Genomic DNA, 17,578 nt, shown 5'->3' with positions numbered 1-17,578 from the left:
CCTACTCATGACCACCATTCCTGTTCTGATTGTTAGGCCTTTGTGCCAAGGATGTAGTGTAGTCATCTGTCAGCCTTAAATCTTTACCTGAAAATCAAAGACTCAAATGTCTGGCTAGAGATGTGATGGAGGGTTCTGAAAGTTCTTTGACTGAGCTGAGTTTGAAGAGGAAGGTGAGTAAAGTAAGATCTGAATCCTGTTCAGCTGCGCCTACTCCCTTTGACGTTCCCCTTGAGGTTAGTGAAAACCTAGTGGTGCATTCGAAGGTAGGATCCACTTCATCAGCGGGTACCTTTGGAGAAACCATCAAGGTTGTGGATCCTAGCATGTCTGAGGCTATGCAGGCGTCCAGTTTGGACGATTTTGGGGAACTACAACTTGTTATTCTGGAGGACACTGGGAATGCCCCTCTGTCTGACTCCAGGCACTCTCCTCAACCAGAGGAGCATGTTAAAAAGAAGAAAAAAGCTAAACATCCGAATGTTCCCTCTACCCCTTAGTCAGATTGGGTTGCCTTATTCCAGGGTCTTTTTAAGGTCTTGTTGGCCTTGAAGCCGTCAGCTTCTTCTGCTTCCCTTCCCATACCTACATTTACTTCTTCACCAATACTGGCATCTGGGTCTCAGGTGTCTCACTCTGTACAGGCTGCTGAATATCAGGTTCCTGACACTGACTCAGAAGATTCCTCTTCAGATGAAACTCCCTGGTATATTCCACCCAGATTCCTTCTCCTATGGAATATGCTTCTCCAGTGGAGGAGTCTAATGGGGGAGATTCCCCTACAGAAGCGTTTTCTTTTGGGGATACTAATAATAAGATGGGAGATTTTTTTAAATGGGACTCTTCTCAAATTTCTGAAAACAAAGACGTTATTATGACCTTCTTCAACTGGAAGTTCCTACTCCTTCAGCTGTTCCACCAGTCCTTCCTGCCATCTTGGATGCCTTTGTATCTTCCTATAAAACCCTGGATTCCCAAGACCCTGTCCCCAAGAGACCTGACATATCTTATAAGGTCCCTGATGACTGTAAGTTTCTTTATAAATATCCCTCTGCTGATGCAGCTGTGGTCTCCATTACCTCTGACAAATCCTCTCGCTTGTCACCTTCTGCTAAGCTGCTTCCCTCTGACTAAGAAATCAAGATTTTGGAAATGATGGGTAAAAAGGTATATACTTCCTTCACCTTAGCTATTAGAGCCATTAATTACCAAGAACACATGTCCAGGTACTCTCTGGCACTGCTTTCTCAGCATCCCAGGCTCGTACCCAGTTACCTGACTCTGAGGCTAAATCTCAGATTCTTTCTCTTTTCTCTGCATCTTTCCAGGTAGCTGGACATTCTATCAGGTGTAGCTATGATGCAGTCCTGGCATCTTCCAAGGCTGCAGCTTCTGCATCTGTAGTTAGAAGGCATTCATGGCTACGACTCCAGTCATTATCTGATGACATAAAGGCCAAACTGCTTGATGCTTCTTTGGATAACTCTGCCCTTTTTGGTTCAACAGCTGCAGAACTTTTTAAATATCTGAAGGAAAAGGGAAAAGAGCTACAAGACTTAAAACACTTGCTGGTTTCCCCAGTACCCAAGTTCCGTAGGAATTTCCCTGCCAAGACTCCCTTTGTCAGAAGTCCTGCTCACTCCTCCTCTTCTACCTGTGGACCTAGGCCTAAGAAGTCTTCTAGGAGACCCCACTCCATCAAGGTCTCTTGCATTTGCCCCTCCTCCTCAGCAGCCCTTTCAGGTCAGACCAAGTTCTCTGTGACAACCAAGTCCTTCTTCCAAGTCATACTCCTTTATCTCTTTCCCTCCCTTTCAGCTTGGATGGAAATCACTCAGGACCCTGGGTCCTTTCCATCATCTGAAAAGGATACTTCATGACTTGAAAACTCTTCCACCCTTCCAGGGGTACCTCAATCCCCTTCTTGCCAGCTTCATCTGTTCCCTCAGTTGCTTGCTGAGCTCCTCGACCAAGGCACTGTTCAGTCTGCTCCTCCAGACCAACAACGAAAGAGATTTTATTCCAGGATGATGTTCTTCATGTTTCACTGTTGCAGTCATCACACTTGGGTTATCTGCCTGCAGGTAGCCCTCCTTTGGCCCGAATACCAGAGTCTTAGTACTTCTGTTTCGGATGCTGTCGCTTCTTCCATAATGTCAGGGGCATAAAACAGGCAGCCGACGCCATTACATCAGTCTTTCTTGCCGAGGAGGAGCCCGAAGCAGAAGCAGTTATCAAGTGCTGGTTGGCCGCTACCTGAAATTTTTCATTTTCGAGTTATAATCCTGAAGTCTTCTAATGCTAAGTACCCTGTTGTGGATCCTTTTTTCTTGCTCTAACCGATGTCAGAAAAAGTTAACAATTGTCTTGCCTGTGGAAAGCAAATACCTCACAGAGATTTTCATTCTTACTGCATCACCTGTTTAGGCCCAGACCAGATGTCCCTTGTTGTCGGTTTTGTGCTTTGCTTAACGCCTGGACCATTCATCATTGGGCTATCTTTGTCACTAAATTCTTTCGCTCTCATTCTCCGTATTCTGAAATGGCTTCGATAAGCCATCTGACTATTGATCTTCTGAAAAAACGTAACGATAAAGACAGAGACAGACGCATAGGTCCAAAACAGCCGACAACACTTCCGTTAAGCTAGTCGCCAGTCCGCTGGTACTCAGTGAGGCACCTTTGCAGCCCCTGATGCCCACTTCTGTGGATTCGCAGGCCTCTGCTGAGACCTATTCGGAGTCCGGTATGCCACGAGATGCTTCTTTGACTATGGAACCTGCAGATGTCTCGACCTTGGATGGGTCCGGAGCCGCTATGCAGGCAACGGCTTCTGAGTGTGTATTTTGTCCTACCGATGTTCGAATCAAACCGACTACTTCGATTTTAGCCAAAACAACCGAGTATCTTAGACCCAGAGTACACACTATGCCTATAAAACCGGCGACCAAAGCACATGCTCAAACTCCCATGCCACAAAAACAAATGCTTAGAATGGCTGAAGACCTTATTACCCTAATTAGGGGAAGCCAGCCTTCCCCTGCTGAGAGACAAATAATTTAGTTTCCTTCTGTTTCTACAGACCAAGAGTCCGATTACTCTGATTCTTCTGATTATCAGGACATGCTTTTGTCAGCCTATGAGTATTCAGATGCAGAGGAATCCATTCCCTCTGCCTCCCCTCCAGAGGATTTTTCTTTTGATGAAACCTTGCATACTTTAAGAGAGCATTTTCACTGGGAATGCCAAGACTACCCTCAGTCCAAATAGAGACTCTGAGAATTTTTAGAGTTGCCTCAACACAGGCCTCTAGCTATACCTCCTGTCCTGGATGTTGTAGATGATGTTTTTATGGACTACAGACTTAGTCCAGATACACTACCCCCAGCCCCTAGGAAACCTGACAGGTACTACAGAGTACCTGATTCCCACAAATTTCTCTTCAAGAATCCTACTGTGGATCCAGAGACCATTTCCCAGGGACCTAAAGGTATTAAGGCTACTACAGCCAAAAATCCTTCCCCTTCAGGCAGGGATTCCAGAGCTTTAAACAGATGAGGTAAGAAGGTATATCCCTCTGCAACTCTTGCCTTCAGGGCATTGAATTGCCAGTTTCACATGTTGAAGTACCAGCAACATATTATGGAACTAATTAAACAAAAATTTTATTATTTCCCGATTGTGCAGAAAATAAAGATCTACAACATGCATTCTGCAAACCAAGTTAGTAAGCATACTTTGCAGTGTGACTTTGATGCCCTAGAAGCATCTTGCAGGGCTGCAGTCACTGGGTCTGTACTGAGAAGGCATGCTTGGCTGACGGAACAAACCTTGCCAGATCATGTCAAATCCAAATTACTAGATGCTCCTTTAAATAAGGACTGTTTGGCACCAAAGCAGAAGAAGTTCTTAAAAAGATGGAAGAAAAAGATAAAATCTATGCAAACTGTCAAAGAATTCTTACAGACCCAGGGGAAACAGGCCACCCAGACTACAGTCTCAGGGTATGCAGAGATCTAAACAATGGAGTGCCCCCACCCCAAAAAAACAGGGAGAGGTAAGCTGCCCCCTTATGGAAAAAGTTCAAAATGACTTTGCAATTATCATACCTAGCCCTGCCCAATTACTTGTGCCTCTAGGAGGAAAACTTGCCCTTCATGCAAAAAACTGGATGCCCATTACTCAGGACATGGGTCCTAAACATTGTATCCCAGGGGTACAAATTATACTTCCATTCACTGCCAACCCCAAGAGGGTTTCCAGACCTTCCTCCAAACCAGTGGGCAGAGGCTCAAAAGCAAGTACTTTCCCTGTTCAGTATCAGAGCTATTCAGCCTGTTCCAGTAGAACAAAGGGGCCAGGGTTTCTACACCGGACTTTTCCTGGTGCCCAGAAAAGAGGGCTCTTGGCACCCAATCCTGGATCTTTCAATTCTCAACACCTTTGTGGTGGTCCCAAAATTCAAGATGCTTACCCTTCAGCAGCTTCTCCCTGTGCTAACCAAGGATGCCTGGTTAGTCGCTCTAAACTTAAAAGAAGCTTACCTGCACACCCCCATGAGGGAGTCATGCAGGAAATATCTGCGTTTCAGGTCAGGCTCTATGCACTATCAGTTCTCTGCACTTCCCTTTGGATTATCTACTGAGCCCAGAGTATTCACAAAGCTTATAGAGCGCATTTGTGTAGGATTCAGCAGTCGTAACTGTATTGTCCATCTGCATGGATGTCATGAAGTTCACAACTTCTGTTTTAGAAAGCAGGAAGTTGGCTTTGGAGAAACTTTTTACCATGGTTTCCTTAATGGTGGGTGGGGGAGGGATGTGGATATCTAGGGTGATTAGCTTATGTTCGGATCTGACCAACAAGGAGTTGACTTCAGGTGTGGAACACTGGTCACTCATGTTGGTAATGACTATGTCTAGGATATTGTTGCCCCTGGTGGGGGTGTGGATAAGTTGATCCAGGGCACTGGGATTTATGAATTCCAGAAAGAGTTGAGTAAAGGAGTTGGTACATCAGTAGTTTTCCCAATTAATGGTGGGTTAGTTGAAATAGCCCATTATTAGGGTGTTTGGTTGAACCCTAATATTTTCCAGTATATCAAGAAAAGAGGAGTGGGAATCCTGGGGCATGGTGGGGGATCTGTAGCAAGCTACAATATGGATTGCAGCTTTGCCCAGAGTTAGTTGCACTTGGATAACCTCAGATGCATTATAATGCGCAACTAGCCTGGAGGTGTGGGTATCCTTAATGAATATGGACACACCTCCGCCTTTGGTGTTCTGGTCCAGGTTAGATGGCAGAAAAGTGTGGTATGAGTTATAGCCTGGTAATGCAGGAGTGCTGTCTAGAGCCTTGAACCAGGTCTCAGTCACTGCACAGATATCGATGCTCTCCATTTTAAGGAGTGCCTCGAGTGAGTGCATTTTGAGATTTAAACTTCTAGCATTGAGTAGCATTACCTTCAGTTTTTGCTTGCCTGTTCCTGTTACGGTGGTGAATTTGTCATTTGAACCTTGCCTAAAAAAGGCACTATAGGGACGACATGACCCTTAGCCAGTATCCGGAATCCCAGGGGCGACAGGTGCAGGCCATCTATGGCAAAGCATCGTGGTCTGTTGACCATGTCGTCCCAGGCAGACAGATACTGGATCCCCTTAGAATGACACCAGAAGCTTAGTGAATTGTTGAAGTCAACCATTTTGTCCTAGTACTACGGTATCATTCTGGGTGATGGCAGGATGCTACTCAGGGCTAGGGTCATACCTGCCTGGTTTACAAGATCGGAGAGCTCTTCCATGTCTCTTTTCATGTAGTCCAGGGAGGTACGTCTCAGGTTGTTCACGCCAACATGGACAATGACAGAGTCATATTTGTACTTGTGGAGTGACCTGAATGCGTGGTTTATGTGGTGGATCCTGGCACCCAACAGGCAGCTGACAGTAACCTTCTCCTTGTTTAGCCTGGTGAGTGGGACATCAGTGTGCCTGACTGTAGAGTCACCTATGACTAGTGTGTTGGGTATGTTGTTTTGCTTTATGGTCTGTGGTTTATTGGCACACTGAGTCTGTGGGCTATGTGTCATTTGGGTTGTGTTGGGGGATGGAGGTTGCTTGCATTTCTGCTTTGGAAGTCTCTGTTGCTTGAGCAGATTATTATTGAGAGCCTCTGTGAATGTTTTTGTGTTTCTGTGTGTGGATTTTGGTGGTGTAGGTTTAGTGGGACTATGTAATGAGTGAGGTGTGGTACAAGTGTTTACCTTCTCCTCTTGACTGTCAAGTTCAGTCTTGGTTGGAGAGAGCTTTACCTCCAGTTTAGCTAGATAAGTGCATCTCACACAGGTTGTGGTGTTGGGTGGTAGGAAGAGAGGGTTGTCTGTGTACATGAGGCAATTGCTACATTGCCCCAAGATGCCCAGATTCATCAGATAGACAAGAGAGAATACTGGGAGTTGACCCTTGGACATGCCTGAATAAAAACTACTTTCCTGTAGACAAATGAGGAAAGTGAGTATAAAAGCTGTTTTTCTCTAAGCAAGTGAGGAAAGAAAGTGCAAAAACTGTTTTCCTCTTGATAAAGAGGAAGGTTGAGTGCTGTTGTAATTTGTAGCGTATTTAGTGCAAACAAGTTCTGAACAAGTGCTGAGCACAAATAAGCAAATTCAAGCGCTAAAACTAAGAATCTTTACTTGGACCTTGTGGTAAATAGGCTACCTACTGCTTACCTCTCCCACTGATAAGCTAGAATGCTTCCCTCCAACACAGAAAGGCTTGGGGGGGGGCTCATAAGCTTACAAACCATCCTGGATACAGCAAGTCTGTATCTGGACTAGACTAGTTACAGGAAAGGTCGGACGTGGGAAACAAGCAGAAACGTGGTCTTTTAAACCAGAAAGTTGAAATAGATGGAAAAACTGCCCAAACGGCCAATAAACTACAATTTCTGGGCCAGAAGCCACTCTTGTGGTAGATAGGCTACCTAGTGCTTACCACTCCCACTGATAAGTTGTAAGGCTTCCCTCCAATGCAGAAAGGCTTGGGGAGCTCAGAAGCTTACAAAAAGTCCTGGATACAGAAAATCTGTATCTGTATCTGGATTAGACTAGTTGCAGAAAAGGCAGGAAACAAGCTTAGAATTTTTTTTTTTTGGAAAGTGTAAAGGGAGAAAGGAGAAACAGAAGATAATTCAAAATTAAGGACCTAAGTGGCTTGCCCTTTACAAATGTTCTCTCTGTATTAGGTAGAATGAGCTAGTGACACTAGACTGGAATAGAGCTGGGATAGAGCTGAACAGATGGGACTGGTAGGAGTGTCTGAAGTCAAAATATGATCTCACTGTACTTGGTTGATTGAGCAAATAAGATATACCCAGGAGGAGTGTTCAAACACAAATTTGCAGGAGGGGCGAGCAGTTCCAAAGCCACCAAGATTAATACCATAGTGAGAACAGGGACGGTGGGCGTGAATTTAACTGCAGAGACAGAGAGACCACAGTATTCTATGAAACAATTAAACAGAAAACTAAATAACTACAGAGAGAGAGACAGACCACAATATTCAATGAAACAATTAGACAGAAAAATAAAATGCAGTACAATCTTTAACACTGCACGTTTGTACTTAACTCAGCTAGTAATGCAGTTGATTGTCGGTATGTAGCAGAAGCCAAACAACTCCGATATTGAGGAGTAATAAATTCAAAAATATGTGACTAACACTTATAAAAACAGAGAAACCCTCTAAGCTAAGAGTTTAACACTGAATATCAATGAAGTGAAACACAATAGCCCCCACTAACTGCAGAGACAGAGAGAGAGAGATCGCAGTATGCTATGAAACAATTAACTCATTAACCCAGAGTACCTTCTCATGGTGCCTCTGTGCTTACTACCGAGCGTGCCATGAGAAGATGCAAATTGGAAGCTGTTACCCCCGAGTGCCTTCCACAAGAGCGAGAAATTGCAGTACAGATTTGTAGTTGAGCTTAATGTAAAACACACTGAAATGGTAACTGAACTTGTAATTTACCTTATGTAGTTACAATTCAGCATGTTTTTGCATTAAGGTCACATTAAACTTTCCGTAGAAAATCTGCTTAAAAATTTGTTGATAAAGCAAGTGGTGGCAGCCAGTCGTATTCTTGCAATCCAAAGCCACCACTTGCATAACACCTCCACCCCCAACCTAATTTCTTTTTTTTTCCGTGAGCTGTCCTTAATAATTTAACATCAAAGTGAGCAAACCAAGCATGAGACTGTGCTTTACAAGGTTGGTAAGTTGATGCAAAACCTGGTGTTAGCTTTTTAAATTAATCAGAGTAATGTGTATTTTGTCCCTCCATTATTTTGCCTTTGTCCATAATTATTGAGCAAAGAAGTTGATAAGTTATGCAACTGAACACCCATTCTTTCAAAATGTTTTCCTATTGTTTTGTTACTTTGGCCACAAAGGTGGCTAGATGTGTGTGCATCTGTACGCACGTTTAACTCACATGTCACTTTAGTAAGTGATGTGCAAAAAATATGCAGTTGCTTTAATACAGACTCTTGCTTGTGCCTATTTTTGTGTCAACACAGGCGAATGTGTAAAACAGATGTCTTTCAGTTAGAAATCCTTCAAGAAATGCAAGTAAGGGAATCCTGTAACAGCATATTCTGTAAGTAGCATCTTGGCCTGGGTCAAGGTTAAAAATTGCCCAAGGAGTAGTCCGCCTACCCAGTTAACATGCAACAGTTAAATTGTATCCGTAGTTGTAGTAATTTTGCCTGTTGTTGAATAGCAGTTTACCTACTGATGACTAGTTGCTTACCACAATTAAAACAAGTAAATGTCTGCTAATGTTATTGTTGAGTTACTAAAAGTTGAATATGACACTAGTTAAAGATGTAAACATTGCATCATTTTCTTTCAACAAAGCGAGCACCGGCTGTTGGTGTGTAGAGGATTGGAGCCCCGGCACTCTTTTGTCGGTTACAGACTGTTTGCATTTATAGAGAAAGTCAGGGGCGGCTCGTGCTATAGGACTGCAGCCCTCCCACCTAGAAACAAAAAGAAAACAAACCGTGAAACAAAAAAAATTAAGAAAAAATATTTTATTTTCACGAGTCCCGGAACTCCGCACATGCGCGGACGCACTCAGACTGCCCCGCAGATGCCCAGAAATCTGTGCGAACTCTGACTGCCTGAGTCAGCAGTCCGGATACAGGGAAGGCATTTCTGCCCCGCAGATGCCCAGGAACCGCACAGAACAGAGGAGCTCCGGACTGCTTTCATCTGCAGACAGGACCAATCAGGAGAGAGATGAGGTGAGTTTTAAGCTCTCATGGGGGATTACGTTCATCGCGGGCTTGGGACTTGAATTTTACTGTATGGATTTCGAGTGGGCTACTTGCTGCTTCATGGAGGGTTTGGGACTTGAATTGTACTGCTGCTTCATGGATTCCGGGTCTGGACACATTTAAACAGGTAGGTGTGTGTGTGTGTGTGTGTGTGTGTGTGTGTGTGTGTGTGTGTGTGTGTGTGTGTGTGTGTGTGTGTGTGTGTGTGTGTGTGTGTTGATTTAAATATGGTGGGTGTCATATATCAGCATTAAAAAAATTGCTTCTATACTGCTTTGAGTGAAGTAGAAAAACCTAAATATAAACAATACACACCAAGGTGAATGCAGGCTCGGTATTAAATTGGTTGTGTATGTTCGACATAAAGACTGGGTAACTTTTGCTTGACAGAGCTGAGCTGTATTATATAGCTAATTGAATTTGAAATGCTAAACACATTGGGCATCAGTGTATTTAGATTGCTGCACATCTTAGTAGCACTAGCTAAACCATCTCACAATCATTCAAAAAGCTCATGCAAACTTTACAAAATCATCTGCATAAAGAAATAAAGGCTTCCGTTACTCTAGTAGAACATATTATGTTCCATGGCTGAGAAAGTGAAGTTAAGTAATCTATTGCTGAATGGTCTCTAAAAGTAGACAAGCATCACTACCTATACTAGAATATACTTTGAGCAAACAGGAGTTTGAAAGTGTGAAACACACAAAGTTTTGCTTTCTTTGCTTAAATTAATATTCCTGATGCAGTTGCTATGCTTACTACTTAAATGAACTGGCTGTATACTAGGACAATTCTGCAAGTGACAGGGTACAATTGTGCATGATTGAATAGTATGGAATACAAGATGGTTAACTTTGAGACATTTTTACTGACAGAAGGTCAGATGTAGTCTTACTCAATTACTAAACAGTACAAACATTTTGCTGATACAGGATGAAATGCAATCTCACTACGTTGATAGGATCTGTACTGAGTTTGCACATGGGTCTTCTTTGCTCTACAGTGTTCTGAAATCAGACCTGCAATACATAATTTTCTGAACATATACAATTTCTGTAAAATTATTGAGTGCTATGTAAAGAATAGTGGCTTTAGACTTGTGAGAAACTTTAAGAGCTTTATAGGTAGACTGTATATGAAGCATGTCTGGGGAGGGGGCAACAATCATCATGTGATGCACTAAGCCCTAAGTAACAGATTTAGGACTTTAAATCCTCAAAAATAAAAATACTTAAAGGAAACTGGTGTGTGAGCTGAGCAGCTTAAAAAGTGGATGATAAACAGAAATAAAAAAACAGAAAATGTGTCTTCACTCAACCCATGTGATGTCAGTACAGTATTTTATATTTTGCACAGCTGCACAGGAGAGACCATTCCATGGTTTTGTTTTATCCTTAAACCTCTACATATGCACTGTTACTAACTAGTGGTTAAACAAAACTTGAAGACTTTGCTGATTAGATTTTTTGATCACTTGTGTTGAGATGAGTGCAGTTTTGATAATCATCATAATTTGCAAAACTGATGGCTGACACAACTTGTTTCTATAAAACAAGATACCTGCATGAAAGCTTTACATTCTAATGTATTATTGCTTTATACACAGTGGTTACTAGACTTTAAACTGAAAGCTCATAATGCCAGTTTAGGTAGCACTAATGTGTGTGTGTTAAAAGTCAGAAGCCAGCATTTATTGTCACCACCTTTTGTTTCTCTAGGGTATGCCAGATAAGCTGCATAAGCAAAGAGTCCATGGTTTCAGTCTGTTACCTAAATCTGCAAACCTGCTAAAATGACCAAGTACCACATGGGGACACATTATTTTAGTCTTGTTGCCAGCTAGTCCCTTCCCCGACCTATCAAATAGTCATCCAATTTCCTGGAAAACAGACTGTAAATTTGTAGTAGGGTTACCACCTCAGGTGGAAGTGGCTCTGCTTAAATTAATACTATTTTTATTTGTGACGCTGCAAACTCTTAATGTGATGTGACATTTTAACATAAAACTTGTGGTTCCCTTGTTGTGTGATTTGACTGAATGACATACATGGAGCCTTCTTGTATGCTAGAAGAGCTTCTTATGAGGCAAAAATATGGACATTCTTTGAAAACCTGGATAGTTGAAAGGTATGACTGCTTCTGTTTAACTTTTGTTAAATCATAAAAACACAACGTTCTACCAGTAGATGAAACAACTACCTTGCATCTGTGCAGGTGCTTGGAAAAATCATACTCTTCATTTGGATAGTTGTGACGTAACACAATCTGTCCAGAGTAAAACAGAGATGTGTGCCTTAAGATGTATTTTTTGTGTTCTCTAAATGGTCCCGAAATGGAGGGCACATTGTCTCTAGTAAAATACAGCTGAAATCAGTACCACTCTCCATTATTTAGGAAAACATAAAACAAACGTGTTGCACTTCTCACGGTTTCTCTAATAATCCAAAATCAGTTTTGAATGAAAGAGGAAAACACTTTCAGTCAAGAACTGTACAGTGACAAAAAGCAAGTGAGACAATTAACAGAGGTGAATGTATATCCTATATAACCCTTTGTCAATGTAGCGCTTGCTTGATGACATTTGTGTACAAATAAAGGAACGGCACGGCTATGCGTACCTCTCAAGAAATCTGGACAAAGCAAAATATAATGGGGAAGGGGGGGGGTTGGCAAAGAACTTTGCCAAAAAATAGGAACCAGTTTTAAATATTGCTCTTACAAATTTAGAAAGTTGATAGAGCAGGCTTTGCTTTAGCATTAACAATCTGAAGGGTAAGAATTCTGTAACTCAAATGTCTATTATTATTTTCTGACTTCAATCTTTAATGACTCGCCAATAATTTGCTAGTTGGGCAGTTTTGTCATTATTGGTGCATGCATTTTGTTTCATTGTTTACTGGAAAAATGTTCAAAACAATAAACAACTGTACTGTATTATACAAGGAATATAATTTAATACAATCAGGAATATGTATCACACAACAAATGCATGTTTTGTGTGCAAGGGACCTATCATTTGAAAACAGCCCAAAGTTAATCTTTATACTAGCCAAATGTATTTTCTTTGAATGTGGGTTGCAATGCTGTATCAGTGAATGTGAGTTTTAAGGGCAGAGAAGTTTTAATGCTAAGTCTATTTTCATTGTGAGACTGCATTGCTTTGTTTAGCAGACATCTTAGTGTTTGTGCTGTAAAATGCAAAATAAAACTTTCAATTGAAATCCAAATCATTGTAGAAGTAAAGCAGTATGCACATTTACTGTGTTTATGGTAAATAGCCAAGTAATGGGACATTGGAATGGCGGCTCCATTTGACCACGATTTTGTGAGGGGGAAGGGCGGCAAGCTCAAAGACAGCCCCGGCTGAATTGTACCTCTCAACTATCTAGATTTTCACAGAATTAATAGATTTTTGCTTTATTATATCAACTAAGTTTATACAAGAGCAATTGTACTGTTTGCATGTTCCCCCAATATATTTGGCCTTGTCCAGATTTCCTGCATTAACAGGTTGAGAGGTACGTGCAGATAAATTGCTTTATAGAATTAGGCATATCCAAACCTCTCAACTGTCCCTGATTTTGACTCAAAATGTTGCCCTCCCTCTAATAATCCCTCTGCAAAATGAGAATTTTGGAAGAAAACGTGGAAGGTTTGCAATTAATAAATAATTGTAATAAGAGTTATAGATTACTTTTATTTCAGAAATGCATACAGATTCATGTATTTTGTCAGCTGCTCAAGTTAACAGTATTGATATTAAAAAATGCATCTCTTCTTTGACAGGTTCTCAGCTGTATTGTGTGGCTATTTTATATTTTTGCATCAGATTTTTGGTCCATTTTTCATAAAATTATAGTTTTCTGGCAAATTAGTGGCAAATCATTAAAGACTGTTTAGAAAATAATGACAGACATTTGAGTTTTAAATTTCATACCCTTCAGAAAATTCATACTAATGCAAGACCTACTATTCTATTATCTTTCTAAGTTTATAAGAGCAATATTTAAATATTGTCCATATTTTGGGGCCTTTGTCCCACTTCTATGTATGGCTTTGTCCAGATTTCTTGCTCTGAGGTTTAGAGGTATGACAAATGTGTCAGAGCCATCACAGTCAGCCAGAGACATTTCAAATTGTGACATACTTGTTGCACCCCACTCCCCCATGTAGTGACTCTGGATGTGTCCAAGCAAGGCAAGGAGCAGTTATGCAGTGTAAGTGTGCATATTATCCCCCCATCCAAGGTAGACCCAAGTACTACAGTGGCTTTTCATCTGGCCTTGATTTTGCAGAATGTTCTGACTTTCTGTCATATTTTTATACTGTTGATTTATGCTTCTTGTTATTCAGAAAGTGCCTGTTGCTCTGTGTTTAAATAGCAATGCTTTCATGACTGTCAGGTAAGATTGTAAGATGCAAGTAAGCTTTAATAAGCATACTGTTAAAGAATTACCAACATTGAAAGCCTTTTTGTTGCTGCCATGCAAAGTATATTTACATAACTAGATAACATATAAGCCTTGTGTATTGAAAAGCATATGACATTATTTGTAATAAAGGACAGGATTATAGTATTTAAAAAAAAGCTCATTACCTTATAGGTTCATAGGTTGGTACTAGGCTATTGGCCCTAGGGCCTGTACAAGCCTAGCTTTAACAATTCCCTGGATATTTCTTCCCATAATATTTATTTCCCTGGACCTCTGTCTAGCAGGGCGACTGATGTGATCACCGGGGTGAATTTCCTATCTCCCATCCAATCGTCAAGGTTCCTTTTGAAGAGGGCCAAGGAGGTGCTCTGCTTGACATGTATGGGCAGTCTGTTCCAGAGTATGGGGAATTTCTGAGTCAGGAACCTATCCCTCCAGCATGTTTTGTTCATTGTGATGACAAGGTTGACTTGCAGTCATTTTTGCAGGCTTTACCCGTAAACTAAACAGAATGCCAATATATCATTTGTGGTCCATAACCTGTGCAGTAATCCTTTAAGCAATTTATCTTGAGCTTGTTTCTTGTTTGCTGTTCATTTTTTACTTTGATCATGTTTTCCCCATGAAACAAGTAGATAGTTGTTGTCAGGCAGCAAGTCTCTTTTGGATAAGAAACATTTTTACAAGTAGGGGTATCACAGAGATTGCTACTTTCAGCATGATACTTGGTACTTCTATAAAGCTGAATATAAATTATAATTAGAACTGCAGTGCAAGGATAAGTGGCTTGAGTTGAGTGCTGCTTGTTTTTCTTATACTTGATTTTGACTGGCATTCCAGTAATGCATTTAAAAAGTAATTTATTTTTTCATGCCTCACAACCTTTTTGTTTCCATCTAGATATTAAGTAAGCTGTCTTGCAGCCAATGCATTGAAATATTTTTTTCTTCTACACTTACTTTTGTCTTAATTTCCTCTCATAAGGACAGTTTGGCACCCAGGGCAGCGTATTTAATTAAAGTTACAGTATGTTAAGTTGTCAATCTCGCCTTCATTCTTGCTGGATGGGTTCGGAGCCGATCCTCGGCTCCGACTCGGCACTTGCTTTAGCTCGAGAACTCCTTTTACCAGCTCGAGGCAACCCTATATCCCATGATGCAAGGCGGAACTACCCCAGATCTCGTTTGCCGCTTAGCGAAAGAGGTCTCCTTTGCCAGCTGAGGAAAGTTTTTTCTTGTTAAAGAAGAAAAAGTTCAGTTAGGGGTTTATTTTTTCCCTTTAGTGTTAGATTAGCCTGTACTTAGTTACAGCCCACCCTATTCCCTTCCTTTTAAACTTTTATAATAGTTTTCAGTTTAAAGTTTTAGTCAGGCCTAGTTCCCAAGTTATTCCTTCCTGTGTGTCTGTGTAGGGATTAAGTTGTGTGTTTGTGGGGACTGTTTGTGTCTATCCTTTTTAGGATGTCTAGAAAAGGCAAGGTCTCAGGCTTCAAGAAGTGTGACCAGTGCTGTCAGAAAATGTCCCTGACAGACGGTCACACTTCTTGTGTGTATTGCCTGGGGCCTTTGCACCTGCAGGACTCCTGTGCGTTGTGTCATGCTTTTAGCCAGAGAGTCCTGCAGGAAAGGAGGAACAAATTAATCCTCCAAGGTTTACTTAAACCTGAAGGTTCTCCTCCTAAGTCAGGGGCAGGAAAACCTCTTAAGCCACCGAAGGTTCAGGCTGCAGTGTCCAAGCCTCCTCCGGTGGCTCCGGCTCCGTCGGAGCCGATATCGGCCCGCTGGAGTCAATACTTCTTCTGTTAGAGTAGTGGGTTCGGTGCCGGCCGGCTCCGATACCCTGACTACTGTGGCCTTGTCGGCTCCGGCTGGAGCCGACACTTTATCCAGCATCGGGAGATATCCTCGGCTCCATCTGGGGTTCAAGGGACTTCGGCTCCGATGGCTCCCCTTCGATACTAAGTATTCACTCGGCTCCGGGGTCTCCTCTTTTGTCGGAGCGGAGCCATCGGAGCCGATCTTCGAGATCTTCCAGGCTGTCTGACCACGATTTGGAGAGGGTGGTAAGCAGGCTGTTGAAGTCTCAGGCACTGGCCCAAATGCTCCATAGCCCGTCTCAACAGACTTCGGCTATAGCCCCGATTCTTGAGATTCCTCCTCCGACTCCACACCAAAGTTCGGAGCCGGAGCTTCTTGGGACAGCGACTGTTTCGATGCCGGAGCCGATACATCCTTCAGCTCCGTCGTCTTCGGCTCTGATCTCCTCCTTGAGACCTTCCTTGGAGGGATCCGGTCGTCGGGTTTCCACTGTCGGCTCCGAGGGGGCTAGTGGCATCGGACCCTTGTCCGACCCGCCTCCCTCTCGGGCTTTGGCTTTGGTAAGCTCGGCGCCGACATCGGCCTCGAGCCTTCTCTCTCCTTGGAGCCGACCATTCCTGTTTCTTCGAAGGTGTGTTCAGGTCTCCGGGAGAGGAGCCTTTGAGGTGATGAGGAGTGTCCTGGCCTCTGAGCCTGGTCAACGGTCCCCTCTAGCTCCTCCCTCATCAGTGCCTGCAGATGCCTCTTGCCAGCCTCTTGCTCTCAGGCCCAGGGATCCATCGCCCAGGTTTCCCCACTGGGAATTTCCTCCTCTTCCGAGGTTTCTCCTGACCCTGCAGGGGAACCCTCGGAAGAGGGCGGTAAGAGGAAACACACAGACTCCCCTGAGTCTACTACATCTGATACCGACTTAGATGAGTCGGAGGGTTCCGGTCCCCTGTGAGGATGTCTCATTTTCAGACATCCTTGAGCTCCTTAAACAGAGGGCGAATTGGCCCTCCATTGACCCCTCCGAGGATGAGTCGGTATACCTGGAGGCTTTTGGATCCCGACCCTCCACCTCCTGGGTGTCTCCGCCTTTCGACCCACTCATGCAGGGAGTTGCTCGGGCATGGCTCCAGATTCTGTGGAACCTGTCCCCAGGAGACCATCCAAGTTCATCACGGCCCCTTCGGATAAACAGTTCCTGTCCAAAGGTGTCTCTGTGGATGCTATGGTGGTAGCGGCGGCCACTAAGAAGGAACTAGCGGATCCTTCAGTACCTGTCCATCCTCCTAATAAGGATTCTAGGACCATGGACAGGTATGGAAAGCGGATGTTTTCTTCAGCGACCTTTGCTTTCGCTGAATTACCTTTGTCACTTCACCAGGCTTCAACGAGATATTCTCAAGGAACTGGGAGAAGTAGTCCAGGATCCTTCTGCTGCTGGGGCTCAGGAGAAGATTGCCTCACAGCTTGCTATCCTGAATTCCATATCTAACTCCTCCATGCGGCTCATATCTTATGCGGCCGATGGAGCTGCAGGGCCGCAGGCACAGGTGTTGCTCTTAGACGCCAAGCCTGGATGCGGCTGTGTAATTTTGGGACCTTTAAGGCGTCCTTCACCAACACCCCTTTGACGGTTCGGCTTTGTTCGGACCTCAGGTGAAGGATACTTTGACCAGATGTGAGCAGGACGGTAAAACTCTTTCTGCCATTGGAGTCCAGTTTTCCACTCCTTCTAGACCATATCCCAAGGGTCAGAAGGGGGGGAAGATGTGTTTCCGTAAAGTCCAAGGCGCTACACGGACACACGTGGTCAGTTTACCCCCAGAGGCAGAGGGGGTAACAATAATAGACGCCGCCCTAGAGGCAGGGGGGGTCCTCAGAACCAGGGCAACAGGGAGTCTCTTCCTGAGAAGCCCTTTCAGCATCCCTGAGGTGTTGCCCGACTGTCCACCCTTGGAGGAAGTCGGAAGAATTTCGCTGTACCCAGTAGCCTGGCAATC

Source organism: Protopterus annectens, chromosome 5.part0, assembly GCF_019279795.1.
Source record: "Protopterus annectens isolate FY-2018-M chromosome 5.part0, PAN1.0, whole genome shotgun sequence".
Taxonomy (NCBI): domain Eukaryota; kingdom Metazoa; phylum Chordata; order Ceratodontiformes; family Protopteridae; genus Protopterus; species Protopterus annectens.
Note: the sequence above shows the minus strand (reverse complement) of the source record.